A 24,019-nucleotide genomic window follows, 5' to 3' on the forward strand; every position below is an offset into this window, starting at 1 on the left:
TTTGAGTAGCTGTAGCATAAATGGTGTTGGAGACTGAATCACCTAAATCCTTTGGAGGTTTGTAGTGATGCTCCAATATCTTTTACAGATAATTTGGAAACTAATCTGTATTCTTAATCATGACCTTTACTCCGTGCTGACAGTGCTTCCCATCCTAACAGTTGACATTCTTTAAAAAGCAACCATTAACAGGAGAAGAGTGGCAGTAGGGACAGGAGCAGATTTTGGGTGGACAGAATGGGTGTGAAGTTTCTATGTGCATCTCTTCTAAGCTACCACATTTTTCCCTGTTTATAAAGATTTAGCTGAAGAGGTGGGTTCAGAGGGTCATGCTGTCAGTCCCCTTGCTGAGCATTTGGCTTGTGCTGTTAGTGAACACTTGGGGCTTCTGGGGGCTTGCCAAATGTCACAACTCTAAAATGAACTACTGCAGGCACAGACGTAATATTTTACAGCTAAAAAACCACCCCTAGTGGAGTGACTTTTCTTAGTGTTTCCATCCTCTGGGCTTACGTTGTAAGTGAATGGGACGGTTTATAGCCAAAAGAGATGACTATTTTGGCTAGGATTTTCAGAGGAGATCAAAGTACCACCATTACCAGTTATCAGTGATTACAAATTGCTGTTGGAGCTGGAACTTTCTTACAGAACAAGGAGCTGAACAAGTCACTGCAGTGAAAATGAGGCATTGAAGTTACAGCTCTTTGACTACCCCTAAGAGCTGCTCCTTACCAGCTACCCAGTAAATGAGAAAGAGTTAAGAAGTGAAATTTCTTATATGCAGGAAATGCTGTAGCAGCTAGAAACAGGCAATTACTGTGAAATAACTGAGTGCCACAGGTTCATGCCGAGGGTAACCCTGCAGTAACCCCTGCCCGTACCCTTTGAAGATCGCAGCCTCTGACTTGCTGCACAGACACTATGGACACGGATATATTGAGCTCTCAGAGACTGTAGTCAGCACACCATCTTATTCTTTCACCCAAAAGCTTTCTTTGAAATTTTAAACAGAGGCAGATCCTTAACATCAAGGTGTGCTTTGCTGTTTTGTAACATTCATGGCTTTTATTGCATTCGCAAGGGTGAGACCGTATGACTCACACCTTCCTCGGATGAGTGGTCAAACACAAGTTCAAACTCTGGAGGTGAAAACCGGTTTCACTAATCCCCTGTCCTGCTTGGACTTGAAAGAAGAGCTTTCTCTAACTTGTTAATTTACAAGCATAAGGGGATCCTCTTTTGCTTATGTATAGCCCGAGATTTAATGCATATAACTACAGTTTGAGAGCCCCCTGTTTGCTTTACTGAATGGTGCCATACAAACTATATTTGAATTGAGCAGAGCATGCATTCACCTACTATGTGTGTTTTTACACACATTTTGGACTCCTATGTGAAATGTGCTTCAATATTTGCTAATTAGTAATCTAAAACCATCTTGGAACTTTTTTCAAAGGATCACTAGCAAAAAAGCTTATTTTACCTGTGTACATATTTCAGTCCAATTTGGAAACACCTACTGTATGGACTTGGTCCATCTATACATCCTTCAACAGTTTTTCTCTCAAAAGGTCGCTAAAGGCTGCCACCAGCTCTGTCACACTGGGATTTTTCCCTGTGGAGTGTTATAGCCCAGAGAGTGGGATAGTCTGATGCTAAGAGCAATCAAAATTGCACCTGCAATGATAATGCACTTGCACAGAATGCATAGGGCAGTGGAGCTGCTCTCTTGAAGATATTCACATTCCCATGGGTGACATTTGAACCAGGCTACACATTAGGTGAATGCTAAAATGATGGGGAATATATGTCAGACATCTTCAGTGGCGTGTCCTAAATGAAAATACTGGTTTTAAATGGAGCATCAGTTACTCTATCTCAGGCAAGGACAAGGGGTAAATATTTTTATGAATAGTGATTGACCTGAAGTACTATCCAACGTTCCTATTGCAGATGTACAAAATCCCTCTATTCTCCCCCTGAACACAGATATTTCAAGGTTATTAAATGGGGATAAAATCTCTGGAGAGCAAGATATTGCAAATAATATTTAATCTATAAATGTCTCTCTTTAAAGGCACAGTCCCAGCTCTCCATTTTATCTTCTTGACAAAGCAAAACAACTCAATTTTGAACTTGCTCACATTGATTTTACATCAGGGAATTCCACCAATTTCTGGGAAATTATTGATCTAAGTGAGATCAAAATCCATCCTTTTCTTTATTTTCCTTCAAATTTTTTTTTCGTCTATTGATTATGGTTGTGTGATGTGGCTTATTGACTCTGAGCTAATAATGTTCAAGTGCTTTGGGACAAACCAAACTAGCTTAATGGGCCACAACACTGGAATTGATCCCTATAATGACCCAGTAATTAATTAAACTAATCATTCCCATGTAGCCATGTACCAGGGAGCCTCTAGTATTGCTGCCCACCCAACTACAGTATTTAAGCCATGCAGGTTCTAGCTGTTGAAAAATATGCAGGAATCACCCACCTCTTACATCGATAAGTGGGGCCAACACACAATGACACTTGATGTAACCCTAATGACATCAGGTCTCTGTGTAATGCAGTTAGGATTAAGCCAACTGCAAGCAAAAGCAGTTTCTTGCCCTTTTTTTTTCATTTTTTCTTTTCTGGGGTCAGATGGTTCACATTTATGAAAGGGCATATTTCTTCTTGATCACTTAGGGACAGTAATCATTTCTTGCAGCGTTTACAAGTCTTGGTGTTTTTAAAATACATTTACAGTGCTTGACTTCCTTAGTGAGCAGATCCAGATGTAGGATAAAAGCTGCAGCCCAATGAGGGTGTGTGCTGAGTACCGTTGTAGCTGTTCTTCCCAATCCAAAGGGAGAAGCTACAAATTGTGTATAATGCTGAAAACCTTGCCAAATGGCATGCAGGAGCTTGCAGGGCAAAGCAGAATCCAAAATCAGATCTGAAATGTGTTAATGGCAGATGCAGCTCTGTCTTGATGGGAGACTGAAAGTGTCTGGAGGCCATAAGACTGCTACCATGTGAAGTGAAAGTGTGTGGCAGCTGGTGGCACTAATAGGGGACTAGACTCCCTCCTTAATGCCTTTGGATAAATCCACATACACTGACTGGTTTTTATGAGGCTAAAAGGTCTGCTTTCTTCTCTGCTCTGACCTCTGTCCATTTAACTTCACCAGTTTACCAAGTTACCCCCGATTCACAAAGGCTACAAGTAAGCTTCAGGCTGGGCCCTGTGTTTTGGAAGATTTTTTTTTTTTTTTTCAGAATCCTTTTTCTGTAAAGAAAAGTCTTTTTTCTTTTCTGTCCTTAAAGAAGATTCAGGTCAGGAGGCTTAGAAGTGAACATATGTGTAGTAAACATTGAGGCTGAGGGAGCAAAACGCCTCACAGAAGATCAGGGATGCAAACTGATGGACAGATCTCCCATCTCCAGCTAACACGTTAACCTGAACGAAGAGCACAGTCCATTCCATATCAATACCTACCCACTCTCCCTTGGAATAATACTTCTGAAGTTACCCAAGCAATTAAATTCACATGGCCCTGCGCCTCTCTGCAGGGTGAACCGAATTTGGGGACCTTTGGGACATTGTCTTTAAATTGTCTATATGATTGGAACTATCACACTAGCACAAACTCACCATCTGTTATCTCTATTCTGTATGCTGCAGATCTACTAAGCTCAGCATCGTTCAGGAACCTCTGGAGACTGTGTTTCAGTGCTAGGTGATGAAATCCTAGAAAAGAAGAAACTTGGAATTAAAAGGAAAAACCAGAATAATATGTGGTGTAATCACTCTGCAGGGGAAGGGCGAAGTCTGGCAATTGTTTCTGTTTGGAAATTAAATCTGTTTTAGCTGTAAACTTGATAGCAATCACATGCACAAGGTTTCATAAGAAGTTCTCAGTCTCATTCACTTTCTGTCCTTCTAGTGTCTGTAGCCTTCATTTGGGATTAGCAGGGAAGGGGTTAAGTCCTTGTCTTTAGCAGAAGAGTGACCACAGCTGCATGCCCTAAGTACATGGTGTGTCAGGGCAGGGACAGCTGTCATGAATTAGGGATTTACTTACACATAAAATGACACCACTCCAGCAAGCTTGCTTGACTAAAACTGGGATGTGTGGAGGTTGGACTTGGTGAGGATTTGGGGTAGGGAGGAAAATTGTACTTTCTTTTTTTGTTTTCCCTTATGAGGGCATTTGGTTTAAGTAAAGTAGCGGAGTTTGATTGGGGGTTTTAGTTTGGGTTGTTTTTTTTTTGAAGATGCCTTTTCTGCAGTGCTCTGAGCCTAGTTGCCTTGTTTTTTGGGGGGGAGCATTTGGATGCTGATTATAAGAAGCTCTGTTTGCATCCTCTAAATGTGCTTTTTCCACAAAAGAAAAAATCAAAGGGGGAGGAGAAGTCTTGGGAGATTAAGCCAGAGAATGCACAGGAGGAAAAGAAACAGATACTGATGAAAGAGACTAATAGCTATGAGATAAGTTCATAGAATAGTTAGGGTTGGTAAGTTAAGTTATCTTAATAGAAAGCTTTACACAAAAATGCCTCCAGAGCTGAGATTTCTGTTTTTTAATAAGTAGTCTTTTGTTGATATCTAGATCTTTAAGCAAAGAGGTGGTTTCCCAAGAGTAGGACTCAGTCCTGGTAACAAGCCCTCACTGTGACCCTTCTGTTCTTTATCTGTCCTGCAGGAAAGAAGGCTGGTGTCCACTTGGCTGCTCAATTCTGCAAGCAGAAGGCAGATTTTCAAAAGTGTTCTGATATCATGGAGTTTATAAGGTATGGATACATCCTCAGAATTGCTGAGAGAAGGGCTTTATTTTAACTCTTCTGGTCAGATACGGTCTCTGCATGGTATGAATGAAGAGTGAGTAATCTTGGGGGGTTTTGTCTCTTAGAAGGAGCAATTGACTGTATAGGGCCCATTAATTATCAATGCATGTGTGTAAGAGGGAAATAGGGAGGTACTTTGTCTCTGTGCAGAGCAGCTCTAGGTAGGAAACAGATGCTCTATGTGTCTGTTTAATCACACCAAGATGCCCAAGGAATAGCCTGAACCTTGTGTTTGTCTCTCTGGTGTGCTGGAGTCACAGGCCAGCTGTGGATTAGCCTTAGTGAAGAAATAAAAGAATAATTAGATTTTGGATAGCCTTTTAAATCCTAGACTACCCTTGCCTACCACTGCCTTAAACACAGGTCTACTTTTCATCTGATATCAAAATGGAAAGATACATTAGTGGCTGAAGAGTTTTAAAATGAGCAGCCTATCATAGAGTAAGCACTGGGGTGCTGCTCGAGATCATGCTAGTGTAAGTGGAGCAGCAGAACTAGTCTCCTCTGTCCTATTGGGTTGTGTAATGTGCTCAGACAAAGAATAATACACTCAGCCTTGGTTCATGAAGGTCACTGAAGGCTGCTCGTTAGGAAGCAAAGATGAAAATGCTGTTATGTCCCTTAATTCAAGGGCACTTAAATGATACTGGAATTGATTGTTCAGTAATGCTGAAGATAATAAAAATGGAGATATTATAGTGTCTGCCTAGGCTAACCAGGACACACAAACCAGTGCAGAGCTTTAGGTGTGCTTGCAGTGAAGAAAACTCTTCTTTTCACTGAAACTTTTCTTCAGTAAGTCCTGCTGTTCCCTGAATGCTTGTCTGTTGCCCTTGACATCCCTGGCTGGATTTAATTCTGTTAGGGCTTTGAACTGAAACACTCCAAGAACAGGTTATTTTCCATCTTTCTATGCCTGGCGAAGGCCTGTGTGGTACTATCTATGCATTATGACCATAAATTAATGTATGAAAAGCTTGTTTTATTGATGTTGCTGTACTTTTCTCCAGGGTGTGTGTATGTAAATTGTAGCAAGATTATATCCTAAGAGATGGACTTGGGTGTAACAGAAAAATGACCCAAGATTTAAACCAAAGTCAAAAGATCAGGGCTTGTGACTTGTGGAAACATGGCTTTGATTAAAATGCTATTTGTACAGTATTAGCAGCATGCATTGCCTTCTCTGCCAAGTAGTTTTCTTTGTTGCCAGCTTTGCTATGCTGCTTACTGTACTGGTGCCACTGAACTGTGCTTAATAACTGAAACTCGTATGTATATTCAAACTTTTCACTGTACAGTGGTGCTACACAAAAAGCTGGCTTGAGAGGTTTATTCCTAATTTATACCCATTTTTGGATGTTGATAGCTAGATTCACATTGCTTAGTTGGTAAATACAAACGCTACACATCCAAACCCTTGAGTTTCTGAATGACTACTTCAAAAGAATGTGAATGAGGTGTAATGAGTGGCTCTTGGGTCCTACAAGCAGAGGTCAATAGGACAACACTCATCAGTCATGTCTATGTATAGCCAAATAATATTTCAGAAAATGCTCAAGCATGTAATTAACATGCTCCAAGAAGGAAGCTCCTGTTTGACTTGCTATAGAAGGATAGTTTTTTCTCCCATTATAAAGGTGGAAAGTTTTCCTGTTCTATCAGAATAGCTAGGCTCTTCTGGGCTGTCTGATTTGGTCAGAGACAGTAGTTTATAGGACAGTCTGTGACATGTGTGCGTTTTTCTGGGATTGGCTGAGATTTCCCTGGGAAAAGATTGGAAGGGCCTTCTGGGTCATCAGCTCCAGTCCTGTGTAATTTCACTTGACTTTCTCCAACGCTTTTCTTTCAAGCTGTGTTCAGAGATGAAGAGCCAGAAGGAAGATTATTTTTCTGTGGGGGGGTGGAGGAGAGCAGGGTAGAAGAAAGATGTCACTGTAGGGTATAGTTTGTGTTTCTGTGTGAAAGAGGTAAAGACATCTCTACAAAAGCAGCAAATGGCTTTCACCTTCAAGTTATGCTTACTGTTGCCAGTTGCAGGGCACAGACAGCGGCCAGGAAATGCTCCTGGCCTTGCAGTGCCCTGTCCCAGACTGAAGAAGAGCTTGTGTACCACCATGGGAGCAAGCTGCCTGGCTGATTCTACTGCACAGCCATCATCTGAGATCCACCACAAAATATAGCCAGCAAGGAGTTAAACAAAATGCAGCAAATAATGCTTCCCTTGTTTTTTTCTTTCCCCTCCTCCTCCCATGTGCTTTTATTTTTGTCTTGAGCTAAGCAGAGGTTGGTTTTTTTCTTTGGCTGAGCTTATGTTGTTGTTTGATTTTTTTTTTTTTTTATACGATCCTCAGGTACCTAATGAAATTGCCACATGCTCAAGGGAAAACAAGTTTCATAACAGAATGACAGTAAAATGTTGCTAAAATCCTCCAGGATAGGGGAAGGATTAGAAGAAGAAAGTGCAGAATAATGTAGACATTAGCTTAAAGACAACAAAGGGTTCCTAGTCCACTGACATACCAGAATCCAACAGAAGTATTCATAATTACTAATAACAAAAGGCTGGTTTATTATAACAACTCCATTCAAACTAAAACACATGTAAAGCTTGTGTGCTAGTGAGTGTATTTTGATGATAGGTCTGGTTTAAACCTAATCTGCTGAAATACAGACAGGATAGGAACAATGCTTTCTCTAGGGATCAACAACTTTGTCCCTGAACAGACTGCCTTATATAAACACCCATAATTAAGTTAAAATTCATGCAGACAGCTTGGATTAAAAAGAAACAAATATCAAGCAAATAAACAAAAGTCATGAGCAACAGGGGCTGCTAAAGCCATTGTGGGGAAAAAAATAGTCTTTGAAGCATATGCCAGTGTATACTAAATCAAGAAAATTAATATTAAACACTACAGGTCACAATAATGAACATATGTTTTGCCTTCTGAGAAAGTAGCTAGAAATCCTCCTTTCAACAGTGGACATCTTGTTTAGTGTGGTTTTTAATCTTACTTTTTTGAAAAAAACAAACTGTTAACTTAGGTATTCACCACTACTTTGGCCTTCACTTTCCTAAACACTATAGACAGAAAAATGCTTCTTGCTTGGAGCTTGCAATGCTTTCATTTGGCACTAATTTATTCAGCTGGGAATAAAGGTGATTTATCCAGAAGACTTAGATAGCTGTAGTTACATGGGTATATTTTAACTTGGTAAAGATAGAAATGAAATCACTCAAGTATTTGTTCCCTTCTAATGTCCCTTAGTGCATCAAAAGGCACCAAGAGCCTTGTCTCTTGGAGTTGATACAGTGGCCTGGGCAAATCCTAGACTCTGCTCTACCTGGTGGCATAGGAGAGGATTTTTTCTGTGCTCAGCCTTGCTGATGAAATCTCTCCATTCAATGCTGCCTTTACTAGGCTGTCTCGGGTTCTGTTGTTTGGGGTTTTTTTCTTCTTTGCACTGTCACAATGAAATAGATGATGGGGGGGCTTTGGAGAGATTGATGTTCCCTGTGTTCCCAGTGAATGTGAGGCATTGAATGTTCCTTCAAATTCCTACTCTTTCTACTTCTGCCACATGCTGGATTTCTTTCTATTGTTAAAGGTTCTGGGAAATGTGTGTGAGAGGCTTGACAGGACTGACTCTAGTGTTCTGTTTTTAGGGTAGGCTTTGAGACTGTGGGCACCCTACTTGGGTAGCCTCTGCTGCATGACAGGTCAGCTTTAATGTTGGCATTTCAAGAGATATTCCCTACCTTTAGTGTAGGGACATGGAAGAAATCTATGGAAGCCTTCCAAGTTGGTAGAAGAAGATGGAAAAAGATAACTGTGGCTCTGAGATCCAGCATATGGGCAGGGATGTTAGGCTGAGAAACTTGCTGAGAACAGACTCAGGACTTTCTGAGCCAAGATGATGTTTGTTTTTCCTATTGTGTTCAAAGAAACCAAACTCTGTATGTTTGCAAATAAGATTATGCCAAATATATGCCTGACAGGTACTTGGTTTCAGTAACAGAAAAGAAAAATAAAATCTTACAAGGCCTGACTAATTACAGCAGTTCAGATAATACACTTGAAAGGAAGAAAGTTTAATAACTGTTTAAGCAACTTCATATTTAAAGTGCTTTCTCTTTCAAAACTTGTGTTCAGTGGATTTTAATTAATTTTCCTACCTGAAATGACTGCAGTGAGCACAACCACGCAGAAGGATGACTACCCCTGAACAGCCTTTTGGTAGAGGTTTTGCCAACTTCTAGTTCTTGACCTTATCTCTAGCCCCTATTAGTGACCTTTGGACAAGACTCTACTGTGACTCAAAGTATGATTTAAATCATCTATAAGAGCTCTCTCAAATAAGACTGAAAATTCAGCTAACCTTGAATTCAAAATGCATTCTCTAGGGGCTTGGCATTTAGCTCAATTTTCAGTTTCAACATTGCTTACTTGTGTTGAAAAAGTTATTTTTGGCTGCTTTCTGTGCTTCATTATAATTCTGAAAATGACTAATTTGATGTGACATTTACTAATGTAGTATGATCAGATATAATTTGATCTTATTAACTTAGATCATACCATATTAGCAAACATCAGATTCTATTTGAGAAATTTACACGTGCTGCAAATGTGGATACACCTTGAAATCATACTGTATTAGTATAATTTGTCAGCTTAATGTTGTATTTGGTAAAGAACTTCAGAATATACTGTAATATACAGTTACCTACTTATAAATCTGCAACGATTCAGATTGGCTGTGCTGTTGTCATATGGGTTTTATCACTTCAGAAGCAAATTTCCTTGATACAAGACCACTGCAGTTCAAATACTTGATGTCTTCCTGTTCTTTGGAAATGCTTTCCCTGTCTTGTGTATTGGTGTCTGAAATATGTTAGCTAAGTGGTGTAAAGAGCTTATCTCCCGACCTCATCCATGTGTGATGACCAGTGTGGCCTGAGAACTTTGCATGAACAGCAACAGATAATGAATTGTGGTGCAGCTCTATCGGATCTAAATCGTGACATTAACCTGTACGATACTGCTTTTTGTTTTTGTGCTAGGCACCAACAACTTTTTAAAAAAGACTAAATATTTGTTGATGTTATTTATGAAGGAATTAAAAGGCCAGTTGCCTTTTATAACCTTGTATAGTTGAGATAATAACTCTCATGTTCACTTCTTCCATTCTGCTCTAGAGCTGTGATTTCTCTTTGCCAACCCAGGCTGTAACTAGAAGCTTATCTTATGTGTTCCTGTGAGAACTCTGTCTCCTTGTCTTTTCTATTTATTTTTTTCTTTCTTTTGGTGAGGGGGAGGAGGTTTTTTTTCTGGTCTTAAGGAATACCAGCAGAGCATTAGTGCATTTCCACCTGAGCCACCTGACCCTTACTGCTAAGAAAACCTCGCAACAGTCATGCAGTGGGGGCTGAAGGGAGAAACTGAGCATCCCTACAGAAGCTGGGCAGTGATACTGAGTCAGCAGTTGTATTAGACTTTGGTTGTATTTACTGGGACTATATTTTGGGTTAATCTCTTGTCATGGCACCACAGATTCTGCAGCAGTGAGTTCAGACAAAAGTAAAATTTTGACAATTCTAGATCCTCCAGATCAGATGTGTCCCTTGTAACCAGATTTGGGCAGAATTACGGTGATGGAAGCATGTGGTAACATTTGAAGGCATGAACACCATTTTGCAAAGATGAGGTCAGTGAAGTGTGTGCCTGACCATGAAAAGTGCCTTTACGTACTTGCAGCCTTCACTGGGGCCTCTGTAACATTGCACATCTGCTCTCCAAGACAATCAAGGACTAACTTTTTTTTTTGACGATTCAGGGTTTGTGTTCCATGTGTCCTTCAGGTTCTCCACTTAAAATGAAAGAGGGCAGGAGGAATGTCTAAACAGCCCTGCAGCTCCTGCTTTCTAAATTATTTTCCCCCAGTCTAGATGCATTATGGTGTTATTGTGGTAGAAAAGAGGGCTTGTAGGTGGAGCGAGGATGACCATGAACACTTTTTCACTGTCCAACATCTGTAGTGAGATTGTGTGTGGCAGGACAGGAGGAATAGGAGTTTGGGCTTAGCACCAAAGCAGTTGGTAGTCTGGGATGTCTAATGGAAAGTACAAACTCCTTCCCAGCTGTAGTGGAAAGAATTAAAAGAAATTGTTAAAAACTGACTGTAAGAACTCCAGGTCTGACTGCTGTGATACACTGGCATCTGCTGCACTGCAGTGAGCCAGGATGTGCTTTGCACGTGCTAAACTCCAAACAGCCAGGCTGAGCCTTGCTGAATTCAAAGCAAATTGCTTGTACACACCTGACTGTATGAGTGTTGCAGGATGAGGGCTGAAGCTTAAGCCTTCAACTTCAGACTGCAGGGCAAGAGTGATTTGTGGTATTTTGACTTTTGTCTGTCAATCTACAGGAACTGTAGAAAAAGCTTTTTTTCATATTTCAAAATCTTTTTGATTTAGATGTCAGGTTACCACTTTGATGTAACTTCTGCAAAAACCCTCAATAACATTATTAGAAAACCCTCAATAAACTAGTGAAATTTTATGGAATAAACTGAGCAGAGCACCTACAACAAAAAGGGTGCTTGAGCTCTCTTCATTGACCATAGTTTCGAAGTAATATATTCAGCTTTAAATGGACAATGATTTTGATCCAAACCTGATAGTGTTGCATCTTTCCCAATGGATTCTTTTGTGTTATTTTTGCATGCTCTATTTGGAAAATAACAATCAAAATAAATTCCAGGCTCTAAATTCCTTTTGTTTCCACTGGATTGTTCCAAACACTGAACAAATCCAGCCAGTTGTTTCTGTTACTGTGATGCTTTACATCTCTGAAGACAACACTGACTTCTGCTCTGCTCTTCAGATATTTTAGAAATGTGATGTTGGGACTCTATTTCAATAGATGGAAATATGTGGGGGTTTTGTCAGGTGTTTCCTGTGTTTTCAGGTATGTCCAAAAATAAGTAAGAGGTCTTGAATATAAACAGCCTGTTCACCATATTCAGTGATGCAGACATGTTAAGGAGCTGTTGGTACAGGATTTCTTTCTTATTTTATCACGTAATCACACATGGAATAACTCAAGCATTGTTGCCTGTAGTGAATTCCATGGATGAACAGAAATAGACAAGAACTTTCCTCTGACTTACAGCAATTCTCAACATTTTCATCTCAGTAGAACCCTGGCTTTATTCTTTCTGACTTTGCCTTATATATAGCTATCTATAGTCTTTACACATGTTGTATTTGCATGGTACTTCAGACTTGGTATTTATTTTAGGTAGAATGGCTATTTCAGTTTAAATCAAAGTGCGTTATTTTGATTAGGTACTTTGTCAGAGTTGAGTTTTGCCCACTTCTTGCCTTGTTTAAGATAACAGTTCTTGTACATGTGTAAATGTGGACAAACATTAAATGTCAGCTACAGTGTAGGTAATAACTAAGAAGGACAGAATTTCACGAGGAGTGTTACTAAGTTTTGTTCTAGAGGTTTTTCCTCCAGAATGGTAGACTATCATTTCATGATACATACAAATGTGTTAAAAAATAAATTCATAATTAAAATTACGGATATATAAATTAATTGAGAGTATGTTTATTTCTAATCACTTGGGTTCAGTGTTTCTTGGAGTATCAGATGAGTGAAGGCTGCAACTGCAACAGGTGTTGGAAGCCTTAAGGTTAGGCTGAGCCTTTGGGCTCCAGTTCCTGCTAGGACAGTAAACTTTATGGTATGGTTTCTTTATAGGACGGTGTGGGAAGGAGAAGGCATGCATTGCATTTTAGGTTTTCTTCCTAATGAAATAGGTTCTTTGGTCAGATGGAAGAGTAACAGTGTACTTTGAGAAGTGCAAGTGGTCTAAGTTCTTATTGGTCTCTAGACCTGCTTTGACTGTGCTTAGCCATGCTAAATAAATCTGTTCCCTTGCCCAGACCAAGTAGTGGTGCATGTTGCTCTGGAGCAGGCTGACAGTATCTCCATCACTTACTATTTGTAGCTTTTTCCTGGCTTGATGTGTCAGGCATCCATGCCTGTGTGCTCACATAACTCTAGCTTGAAACACATGACTTCTCACCACCCAGCTGCCCTGCACACATCTTAGGAGTAGAACAGCAGGCCCTATAACAGTGGGATGTAATCAAGAACAACATAGATATCATCTGCTTTTTACCTGTGGGCCTGTCTCTTTTCCCAGGTTGGGAATCAGGAGCATAGTGTCAGGCAGAATGGTTCCTCAAGAGCTCCAGGTGAAGAACTGATGTCAAAGGCATGGAATTCCCATTGGCAATGGCAGCATCATGTCTCTGCTCCTCTTGTCTTTATGACTCAGCATTGCACATGAGGAACACTCACTGTGGAGGGTTAGTGCAGTCAAGGCTAAGTTGTTCTCCTGTCTTTGAGTTAATGATTGACTAAAGTGACCAGAAACCAAAATGGTTTTAATTATTCTTTAACTTGTTCTGGTGTTAGGTCTCCAAGTTTCTGTGATCTATAAAACTCTACTGGAAACTTGTTTCAGGAAAATACAGTAGTAAGAGAATATCTGAACCAGACGTTTAAAAGTTGGTTTGAGGCTTGGGTGCACTGTTAATGAAACAAAAGAAAACAAATTATGAAGATAAAGCAAAATCTATTGTTTTTATTAAAATAATGCAAATGTCCTGTTAATTTCATCATGAGATTAATAGTTCATCTGCCAATAGTTCAATGGAGGGAGAATATTCACACAGGATTTTATTTTATTCTGGTATTGTCAACCTTCGTAGCTGTGACCTGCTGTTAAAACAGGTGTTACAATGGATTTAGGTCTTCAGATTAGACATGTGGACTGTTAAATGGACTTTGTGTAACCAAACTTCTATAGATTTGTATTTACATGCTGCTAGTGAATATTTAAATACCATTTAAAATTAAATCGAACCCATACATGGTAATGAGTAAGCAGGGTTGGGATTTGGTAATGAATTATATGTATTGAATGGGCAGCCACATGGAACAGTTCTGAATTATAAAATCCCCATTTTGAACTGTGATTCTTTGTCTTGTGTTGCACACAGAAGTGTCTTCAACTAAAATTCACTCTCAAAAATAAATATAAGATGATGGTCCAGAATATTTCTTTTAAAAACAGTGTTTGCTTTTGAGCAATGATGTAATATTAACTGCCTCACATGGTAACATCATAATGGTTATATATATAGAGAGAGAGAAAGGTATGAGGAGTGTAATAAAAACCTACTGGCAAAGTCTTCGTGGGTAGTTTGGATGGATCTTCAATCCTCAGGTTAGGAAATAAGATTCCTTTCTACTTTATGCGATGGAATGTGAGTAGAACGCCCTTCCCCCACATTTCACCCTTAAATCTAAGTGCTGTAATATGTTCCAGCATTGCATTAGTTACTAGTGGTAGCAGCAATGATGAAATGGTTGGAAGGATTTGTGTAGTATTACATCTAGCTTATCCTATTCCTGCCTGGCTGTACCCAGACCTGCACTCAACTGCATCTTCTTGTAAGGTGGGAACAGTGCCCTGTACCCATGCACTGCCATTTGTGTGGAATAGTGTTCCACCAACCACTCTTGACTAAAGAGTTTCAAGCTCATGTTTATTACTAGCTTTAAAAATACCAAATGTGGACTTGTGTTGATAAGGGAGAGAGCACCATTTCCCTTGGGGGGCACAAAGTGAAACATTGGAGGAGAGGAGCTGCTGATGTGTAGAGATTAAACTACTCTTGTGCCAATGCTGCTATTATACAAGAAGTACAAAAGCAAAACAGATTGAATCTGCCATTCCTGTCATCTGCCACTTCTGGAGTTACAGGACTCTGTTGCTACGCCCCTTCTCCAATTCCTCTCCTCCTTTCTGCTCCTTCTCAAAAGTCACTACTGGCAAGGAAAGTGAGGTAGGAACTCTGATTCCTTTTGATGCAACTAAATTAATTCCACCTCTATAGAAAAGTCAAGGGGACCTTATGGATTTATTTCTTCTTTTGAAGCTGCGTTTGCTCAGCTGTTAAATTCTGTACTCCTCCTGCCAGGCAAGGAACTGGAAGGCTCCATTGCTTTGTAGTGCTGCAATCTTTAACAGTTCATTGTTCTTAATACTTTGAAAATGGACTTCCATAACTTGCTATTTGCTGGGCCAAAAAAATAATTTTTTTTTAAAAATGCAGTTCCCTTACAGTAAAGGTACTACTTTGTCTCAATATTCAATACTGGCATTACAAGAAAGATAGTGGATTGAAATTAAATTCTGAGTTATCTAACTTTCTGCAGTAAACTGTGATAATCTTTTTTTTAAATAAAGTTGACCTACATCTTTCAATCTGGCTGGAGGGCAAAAATCTGGTAGAAATAGAATTCTCAGTTGAACTGAAGTCACACACTTGAATATTCACTTTTGAAGGTGCATCTTGTTTATGCAGTGACTCAGTAACTGAAACCCTACGTGCTTGATAACAAATTTTAAGTCAAGTTCTAACTAATCTCTCTTGATGTAAGCTTTGCTCCTGTCTAAAAAAAGTTTGCTTAGTATGGTTTGAAGGTGAACTGTTGTTCATGCTATCCAGCTTTTACCTGAGAACGGTTTACACAGGCTGTTTGGAAGGCATACTCTGAATAATCCTGTTGTCTAACATCACACCAAATAGGCACAGTTGTGTTTCCATGTAACGTTGTTCAGTCAGGATTAAAATAATTTAAAAAATTATTAAAAATAATAAATAAAACCACATTTTGGTGTTATCTATACAATTACATGTAATATTTCAGGGATGTTATGTATGTTTTTGGAGGAAAGTAATCTTAAGCACTTGTTCACTTGGTTAATACTTTCAAGATTTGCTCAAGTGACAGACATCTCCAGTTCTTCTGCATAGGTGAGGCTCAAACAGCCACTATAGCCAAGACAGCTAACCTGTACCCAAGAAAAAATAATGAATTTTCAGCTCACTTTCTGATCCTGGGCAGCATTTTTTACCCAAGTCTCATAATTAATTGTTCTGAGTCTACACTAGGATACTTCAGACCCCTTCAAAACAAGGTTGTTCACCAGTATGAAAACACCCAACACTTCCCAAAGCTTAAGAAGCTTTGAGCTACTGGACAAAAATTGTATCAAAGTTGTGGCAGACACATCTTGTCCCCAGATCTTCCCATGAGGTTTTAAACCTACCTGATGTGTGAGCACGGCTGTTTTAAATGGAGGTGTTGATTTATATGTTCATGGATTGGTGTATGCAGTTTTTTATTATGAGTTAGAAAGGGTGTAGCTGGACAGCTGAAAGCATGGTGGCTTGTGCAGGCTGTACTAACTGCTGCATTTTGTGCCAAGTGAAGTCTAGGGAGGAACTGGGTGCTCTTTGGGAGAAAATTCTGGAGGCAAATGGAGAGCTTTCTGCAGAAGGATATATGGAAAAGCTTGAGAAGGGAGCTGGGAACTTGCAGTGTGGGGTGGAAGCCAAACTAGCCAAGATGGTGAAAAAGGATACTTTTGTAGGAGCCTACAGGGATCTTTGTAGGAAGCTGAGGTTATGCATGGAAGGTTTGGAGGAAAGAAAAATTCATTCAACTTTTTAGATTCTGTATTAGAGCTTCTTATTTTAATCTTTCTTCTGTCTGAGCTGAATTTTCCCTTCTGTTTTATCAATCTGGGAGGAGGGCAGGTTAGCTTCAGGGCTGTGGCCACCCTGGATAACTTCCTGAGAAGTTGGGTATCACTTCTGTGTCAATAAGTAGTGTACAGAGATGGCTCAAGGGCATGGGCACAGCACTGCAAGAATCATGTGCATCCCCTGGCAATGGAATCAGGAACTTTGGACCAAAAGTGATCCTCTGCATCAAAGTCTAGTCACCTGCTATTGAAACCCTGGGTTATTTAATCACATTTGTGATCTTTATAGAGTTGATATTTAAACATAGTTAGCATCTATAATGGATATATTTAAGACAGGATTGTTCAGGTAGTAGAAAAGAAGTATAGATATAATGTTGAGTCCTCTACTCACCGGTCACTATGCTGAAGGTAGCAGAATTACTGGCATCAGTGAGAGCATTCCTCTGCAGAACTTTTCATATGCAAATGTCTAATTCATGGCTTTATCATGGGAGCTTTAAAATACAGTGAACCAGTCAATGTATTCTCCTTATAAAAAAAGTACATGATGATAAATGCTATCACTTGAAATTATATTTTTTAAATTACTACAGTTGGAAAGAATGAAATTTGATTCCACCTAATCTCAGATATTTAATATTATGCAAGTGAGGCTTTTCATGGGTGAAGGCTTTTTTATTTTTATGGTGTACTCATTAAAATGTATCTAACGTAAATATTGGAAACATATTTTTCAAATGTAGATTTTCTTACATGCAGATACAAGATAAGGTAGTTTTAAACTTACTGGAGCAAAGTCGAATGTGCCATTACCTATGTCACACAATACAGCTGAAGAGAAGCATGTTTAGGATTCTTGGCAGCTTTGATTTCAGTGAATTCTTTTCAGCTAGAGCACCCTTGTTTGTTAGAAGATGAATAAAGGAAAAAGGCTTGTGGGAGGGCTATTCTAGCAAGGACAAGGTAAAGATCATTGTGGCACTCTCCATGGATTAATCTATTAGTCTCTATTCTTTGTGTTTCCAGGACATGAATGCTACAGTCCATTTTAATGAGAATTGTGTTTCAAGTACCAACTATCTAACACAGATTTTTGGTATGGTAAGAGTTCATGTATCTCTTGCAGGCAACAAGATCTCTTCCATTTTAAAAGTAACTACATACAAAGATTGTGGCTGATCTTAATTTGAATTCAGAGATGAAAAGTAAGTCCTGATCAAAATTAAATTTCTTTTCTGAATGAATGGCAGTTGTAGTCGTTATTTAGTCCTGAAATTGGCTGGTTCATTCAGTAAAATTTAGGTTTAAGAGGCATCTGTAGAATCACTTCAGGAAACTGAATGTTGTCCCTTTAAAAAAAAAAAAAACAACCAAACCCCCCCCACAAGCATTAATGGCAAGATAATTAAATATAAAAATACCTTTCTGATTTGAAATTAGATTCACGTGTTTTGTTCTAGAAAACTGGTTTGCCTTACATCCTCTTCTAAATGAACACTGCCTCGAGGTATTTTTCTGTTCACGTAGACCATCACAATAATAGCTAAGCAATTCACATGTTATTCGTTTTATCTTAATGACCTACTTTGCAAATTAGCTTTTCTCTCATGTGTGGGAAACTGAGTCATAGAGAAATAGAATGTCCTGGTCACGTCTGTATTAGATCTGTACAAGAGCTGGAAATTGAGTGCAGACCTCCTGAAGCATAGTGTGTGAGACTTGATATGTGAAAAATAAAACTTGATTCAAGGCCAAGTGGGTGGCTAAAAAAAACCTGGATCCTAATCTCAGGCTGAATTTTTTCCACTCTGCTCCAAATCCTAATTTTCACTCTGTGCTCCTAATTCAAGAGCCAGTGTGAACACATTTTTGTCAAGGTGTTCTGAGTACCATAAACAATTCAGAACTTTACTTGTATGTTGCTCGTGTGCAGTCATTGCTTGGAAACAGCTAAAAATAATAGGGCGATGATTAGTTTCTGGGGTGACTGCATGAATTGTGATGAAGCTTGACTGGGTTCTAGATGCCTGCAAAGGTTTACAAATGTAGCCCTTGAACTACATTTTCTTTATGTGTTTTCTTTTCTGGTATATCCTGAACTCCTGCCCACATACTGGTTGCATTGTCTTTAAAGGACAGAATTCTGCCCTGCTGTGTCATGGCTGCAGTGAGACAAGTAAGGGACTGTTCTCCCCACTGCTATTTCTGTTTTATTGTTGTTACATTTGTTCAGAAAAATTAGTTGTTTTTAACAGACAATCCTATGGGATATGTCCATGCTTAGATGAAAAATCCATCTGAAGACATTGGTTAAGGACTGAAGGGAGATGCATGCATTCATGTCTGTCTGCAACACTGCTTTGAGGTATGTACTTTTTCAGGATGAACTGAACACAAGTTGAAGTCCTTTGTGGTTGAGAGCAAGGACAGAACCATTGCTAGTGTGTAATTAGCGCTGATTCACTTGGCACAATGAGCTTGTGCACCTGCCCAGTGAGGGGGTAGCATGGCCTCTGGGCATTACCCATGAGCTCTCCTTTTTGTTGAAAGAACTGGTACTTGTGCATCTCAGACCATGGAAAATCTTATTGCAAAAGAAAAGGCTTGGGGCGGGGGGGCCAAAGAAACTATGTGAGCCCTGTAAAACTTGTGTATGTTTGGTAACTACCCTCCACACACAGCCTGATGGAGGCTTGTGGAAGGACCATGAGAAACGCCTTGCAGATGGTGTGCTTCAGCCAAGCTGATTCCCTGAAACTTGGCTGCTGCAGAATGGCAGCTCTCAAGGTCATGCCAAAGACACGTGAAGCTGCATGGAAATAAACTGTAACCTCTGACAGGTTGTGTATAAGAAACCCGCTGTAACATGATACTTTCCATAAAGCAGAAAACTCTTACTAGTGTGAGCAAAGCTTCTGAAATCTTTTTCTCTTTGCTTTTCTTCTCCTTTCTGCTCTCATTTCAGTGACCATTAGATGATACGTTACCCACTGGCTTCAAACCACTGCAGGGATCCCTGCAACAAAGGGCAGACATTCCCGCAGCAATTCTGCAGGGCATAACAGAGCTTGTTCACTCTGAAGCATTTCTTCAAGGCTTTTCTCTTTCGCTGTGGCAGTCCTTTGCCTGGTGCTCTTGCAGACACAGTCCGCTCTTAGCGTGTTTACTGATTTCCAGCTCTTTCACTAGCAGCACAAATTCAATCAGAATTTCATATTAGTTCAGCAACTCACAGCAAAAGTAAAGACCAATAATATTGGAATATGATAATAGCCCTGTGCACAGGCTTGAAAAATTTGCTGTAGCAGCTTGCACGCTTACCTAAAAATCTCTTAACTTTTATGTATAGCCTAACCAAGCAGAGTAAAAACTACTTCCATCCTCAGAGCTTTTTAAAGTCTAAATTAGACAAATATCTGCTAGGAATAGATTTTATGTTGATTTGGGGCTGAGGTCACATATCAGGTGACTTCTCAAGCATCACTTTTCTAGGATTTCATGTTTCTTCAGAGGAGAACAAAGGAAGGGGCGTTTCCCCTATCAACTTTTGGTGGTGGTGTACATAGATTTCTCTCACTTAATTCCATGTATGAGTATGGCTGTTACCAAGCGCCATGCAAGGGAGAGGAGCTATTCCCTCAACTTCTGGATGTGCCCCAAGAGACTTCCCCATGAGGCTTCAGTCCTTTCCCAGCACTGAGTTTGGTTTCCCTAAAGCATCCTGGAGAAGTGGCAGATCTGTACAGTGCCTTACCCTTCTCCAGGAGCCTGTCCCCTGCTCTGTGCCTGTTTGTTGGGGCTGCTCTAAGGGTGATGGAGACAGCTGTCTCCATCCCTGTAGGAACAAAATCAAGATCAGAAACTGTGGGTTTTGTCAACTAGGACAGGGTGCTTTGGCCAGAAAGCCAACAGGAGTCCAGTGCTGACACAGAAGCATGCAGCACTGCTGGCTTCTGCTGTGGGAGCCCTGATGGTGCATCTGAAGGCTGGAGTGCCCAGTGTGTAGGGGCTATGGGACCAGCAGGTACATCCAGACCCCCCACCTCACCTTGCAAGGGGAAGGCAGAGGGAGCAGGAGAGAGTCACCAGCAGCCTGGACATAAGCTCTCAGCTTTTTCTCCCACACCTTGACTGAATGTGCAAATACAGCCAAGCAATCTTCTGGCTGCTAAAATCAGCCTTTCAGCAAGGGAGCAGCAGTGTCCTGCTGTCTGCAGGTTGTTGTTCCTTTGTGTCTGGTGGCACTTCTACAATCTCCTTGAGCTGTCTGGGAAACCAGGTTCTGTTTTTCCAAAACTACTCCCCTCTGGAACACATAGCCTCCTACTGCCAAAGTGGTCAGGCGGTTGCCCTCCTTCATTCCTCAAGTCTTCTGAGAGAGAGCAGTTGTGGGCTAGGTTGAAGATGCATAGTATATGGCATGCAGCAGACATAAAATTGTCTTGAGGAGCATGCCTCAGTATGCCTCCAGATGGGTGGAGATAGGTCTCTTGGACTGGTAGGGCAATAAGATGTCCTCTGTAATATCTGTGAGAGTATTGCTTCTTGGAAGGAGCAGAGGCTTGAGAGGACAAAGAGTGGGAGCAGAGGAATTAGGAATAGCCTTTCATGGCTAGGAAGAAATCAAAGGCAGCAGTGTCTAAACTGGAATAAGCAGAGAATAGGACAAGCAAAAACTATGCAGGGTGCCCAGAGATACAGCAACCAAATGTAGTTACCATCATGCTGAAAGTAGCAGTAGGTACAGCTCCTGCTGGATTTGTGTTGCTTGGTCAGGTTGGTGGAATTTCAAAGACCCCATAAGAGTGGCTGCATGAGACAACTGGGAGGGCAGTGAAAACTGGCCCTGTTTTTGTGCTTTGATTACTGTCTGTCCTAAGCAAAGCCAGGAGGTGAGAATGAAATGGGGAAGGGACTCGTAAGTACTGGCAGAAAGGCTCTTCTGTGCTTGCCCTGGTGCTCTGAGTCTTCTTCATGGTTAATGTTGCTGTGCTCAGCTGTGAATCTCTTCGAGCTTAGGGCTGTGTGAATGCAGCACAGTTTCTCCTAGGAAGAAAATGCATTATTATTAACCTGTTATTGATCTTGTTAATTACGGTAATTGATCTAGTATTAACATTGCAGTGGAGCTGTAACTCTTGTGAGTTTGCAGCTAGAGACAATGCTGACTCAGACACAATCGTGTGAAACACTAACTGGATGGAGTTGTGTTTTTTCTGAACAGATCACCAAAGATTTGAATGGTAGTGACAAGTAACTGATTCACCTGGCTGTGTTTATGGAATTGCTGAAAAACTAAGCTATTCTGTAAAGTGATCTTCTGTTCCCTTAATGAGTATTTCAGCAATTCATGTGTAATTATTTGAACTTTCTAAATTGTAAATTATACTGCTACAAATTCATTCTTTCTAGTCATACACAAGCTTCATGGTATTTTATAGTGCATTAACTCCCTTGAAAATCCCTTGCTCATTCCTGTGCAATTTATTCTCCTGTTTTCTGTAATGAGTTAATCTATTTTGAATGAAGTTGAGTTGCTTGCTGTATGACTACACTGTAAAAGCTGCTTCCAGTTCCCATTTCAGCTGGCTGGCACAGCCCCACATCCAGTTCCCCATCATTATTGCTGCTTCATGCTCAGGTCTGCACAGCAATATGTGCATAGGTCTTACCTCACTGGGATTGTTAAGAACAAAGCAAGACAAACCTGACAGTTGGTCTTCAAAGCTTTGCTAGCTTGGGGAATATTTGCATGTACAATTACCTTTAAAATCCTCACTGAAGTTACTTAGCATCTACCACTGTCCAGTCACAGACCAGGCTCCTGTCATGCTTACTGCTGCCCAGACCCTAAAGTTCTGCTCTATAGATTCTACATGATTCAAGTCTAAGGAAATCTCTCCTACTGACATTTTTGGGGGCAAAGGGGACTTATTCAAAGGTCACTATCGAGAGCAAATCCAGACTCCTAGGCAGGTGATGTATGTGATGCATTCTTGATGTTCTTGTTATTGGAAAATGATGAGAAGCTAAGGTAAGTGACACAGACCCTGGCGTCCTACCTGCAAGGCATGTGGGGTGCTTGGAATATATAAGCATTTCTGCTAATGATAAACTATCATTCTAAATGCTGCAAACAGCTGCAGGTGCTTTATTATTCAAGACAAATCATCACCTTCATTTGTTTCCATCAGAAACCGACTTAGAGAGCACATCTCTGAGGATGGGAAATGAAATAAGTGACTCTTTTGACAAGAATTACATATTACTGTAGCTTTGGCATTATCAAGATCTGGTTTATAGGGGTAACAAAATTATGTGGTTTTAATATCAGGCTAAGATATATTTAGTTTGGAGGGAGTATTTTTGAGAGACGAGAAGAGAGAAGAGTGGTACAGGGGAAAGCAAATTGGAAAACTTTTTAGCAGCATTTCATGTATGAAAAAGATGCCTAGCTTTTGGAACTAGAAAACCAAATAAGACACATATTTTGCTATCAGATATTTAAAGTAGCACTTGGTCTGACACACTGGCTCGAGTTTATGAAGCACAATTCCAGGTCAACAAAGCACAGGAGATTTCTGTTCAGCTCAGCCTTCATTCGTGTGCTGAAGTGTTTTGTTCAGTCCTGGCCTACAGTTTAATTTCTAGCTCCCATCTTTACCAGGTACCAAGTGCCTTGAATACCCTAGTGAATAGCAATTAATGACTCTCAACTACTTCAAATGCTGGGATAAATTGCAGCATCTCCCAAAAGTGGCTATTAGAGCTAATCAGAAAATGCTGTACTTCCTGCAGAAAATGTCAACTTCTTGTTTTTGTAAACCAAAAGCAATCAGAGTAAGTTCTTTCTCTGAGGAAAACTCCTTTAAAATAAAACAGCATACTTTTTAATAAATATTCTGTCTGGTCAAAGCCTCAGATTTCTGTCAAAAGGTTTTTGGCTGAGTTTAATGGTTATTGCTAATACTGCCAAATACTGTGATCCAGTTGCAAGGAATTTTAATAGAGGCTTATTTTGAGAACTGCATTCCCTCAAATTGACTCTGTGGCTAAGAATATTATGGCTTGTGAGATTTTGGGGAGAAGTATTGCAAAGCAGAATATCAGTGTTTAAAAGGATGACACTATGAAAACCTCTTGAGGCTTAAAATTTATGACCACCTATACCACGAGAGTTGAGTCAAAGGCAATATTTCACTGCAAACAAATCAAATGTGATTACTTCACTGAACTTGAACCAGATTTAGACATTTTTCAGATCTGGCATGAGTTCAGTTCTTATTTTGTTAAAATTGTGAAGTTAAATTAGTTTAAAGATTTCCTGCCTATGAGCAGGTGCTGCTGTTGAGCACTAACTACATTTTTGGAAAGTGCTACAGCTTTCATTTTATATTAAAGGAGTTGAAATAAATATCATTATTGTGTTAAGAAGTCCCTTCGGTTCTTCTTGAAATCCAGCTATTTGCCAAGTTCTATTTCTGTGCCTTTTTGCTGCTTCAGACTGGACATCCAGAGGGTATAACTGTATTCTTATTTAGT

This window comes from Athene noctua, chromosome 15, assembly GCF_965140245.1.
Source record: "Athene noctua chromosome 15, bAthNoc1.hap1.1, whole genome shotgun sequence".
In the NCBI taxonomy this organism is placed as follows: domain Eukaryota; kingdom Metazoa; phylum Chordata; class Aves; order Strigiformes; family Strigidae; genus Athene; species Athene noctua.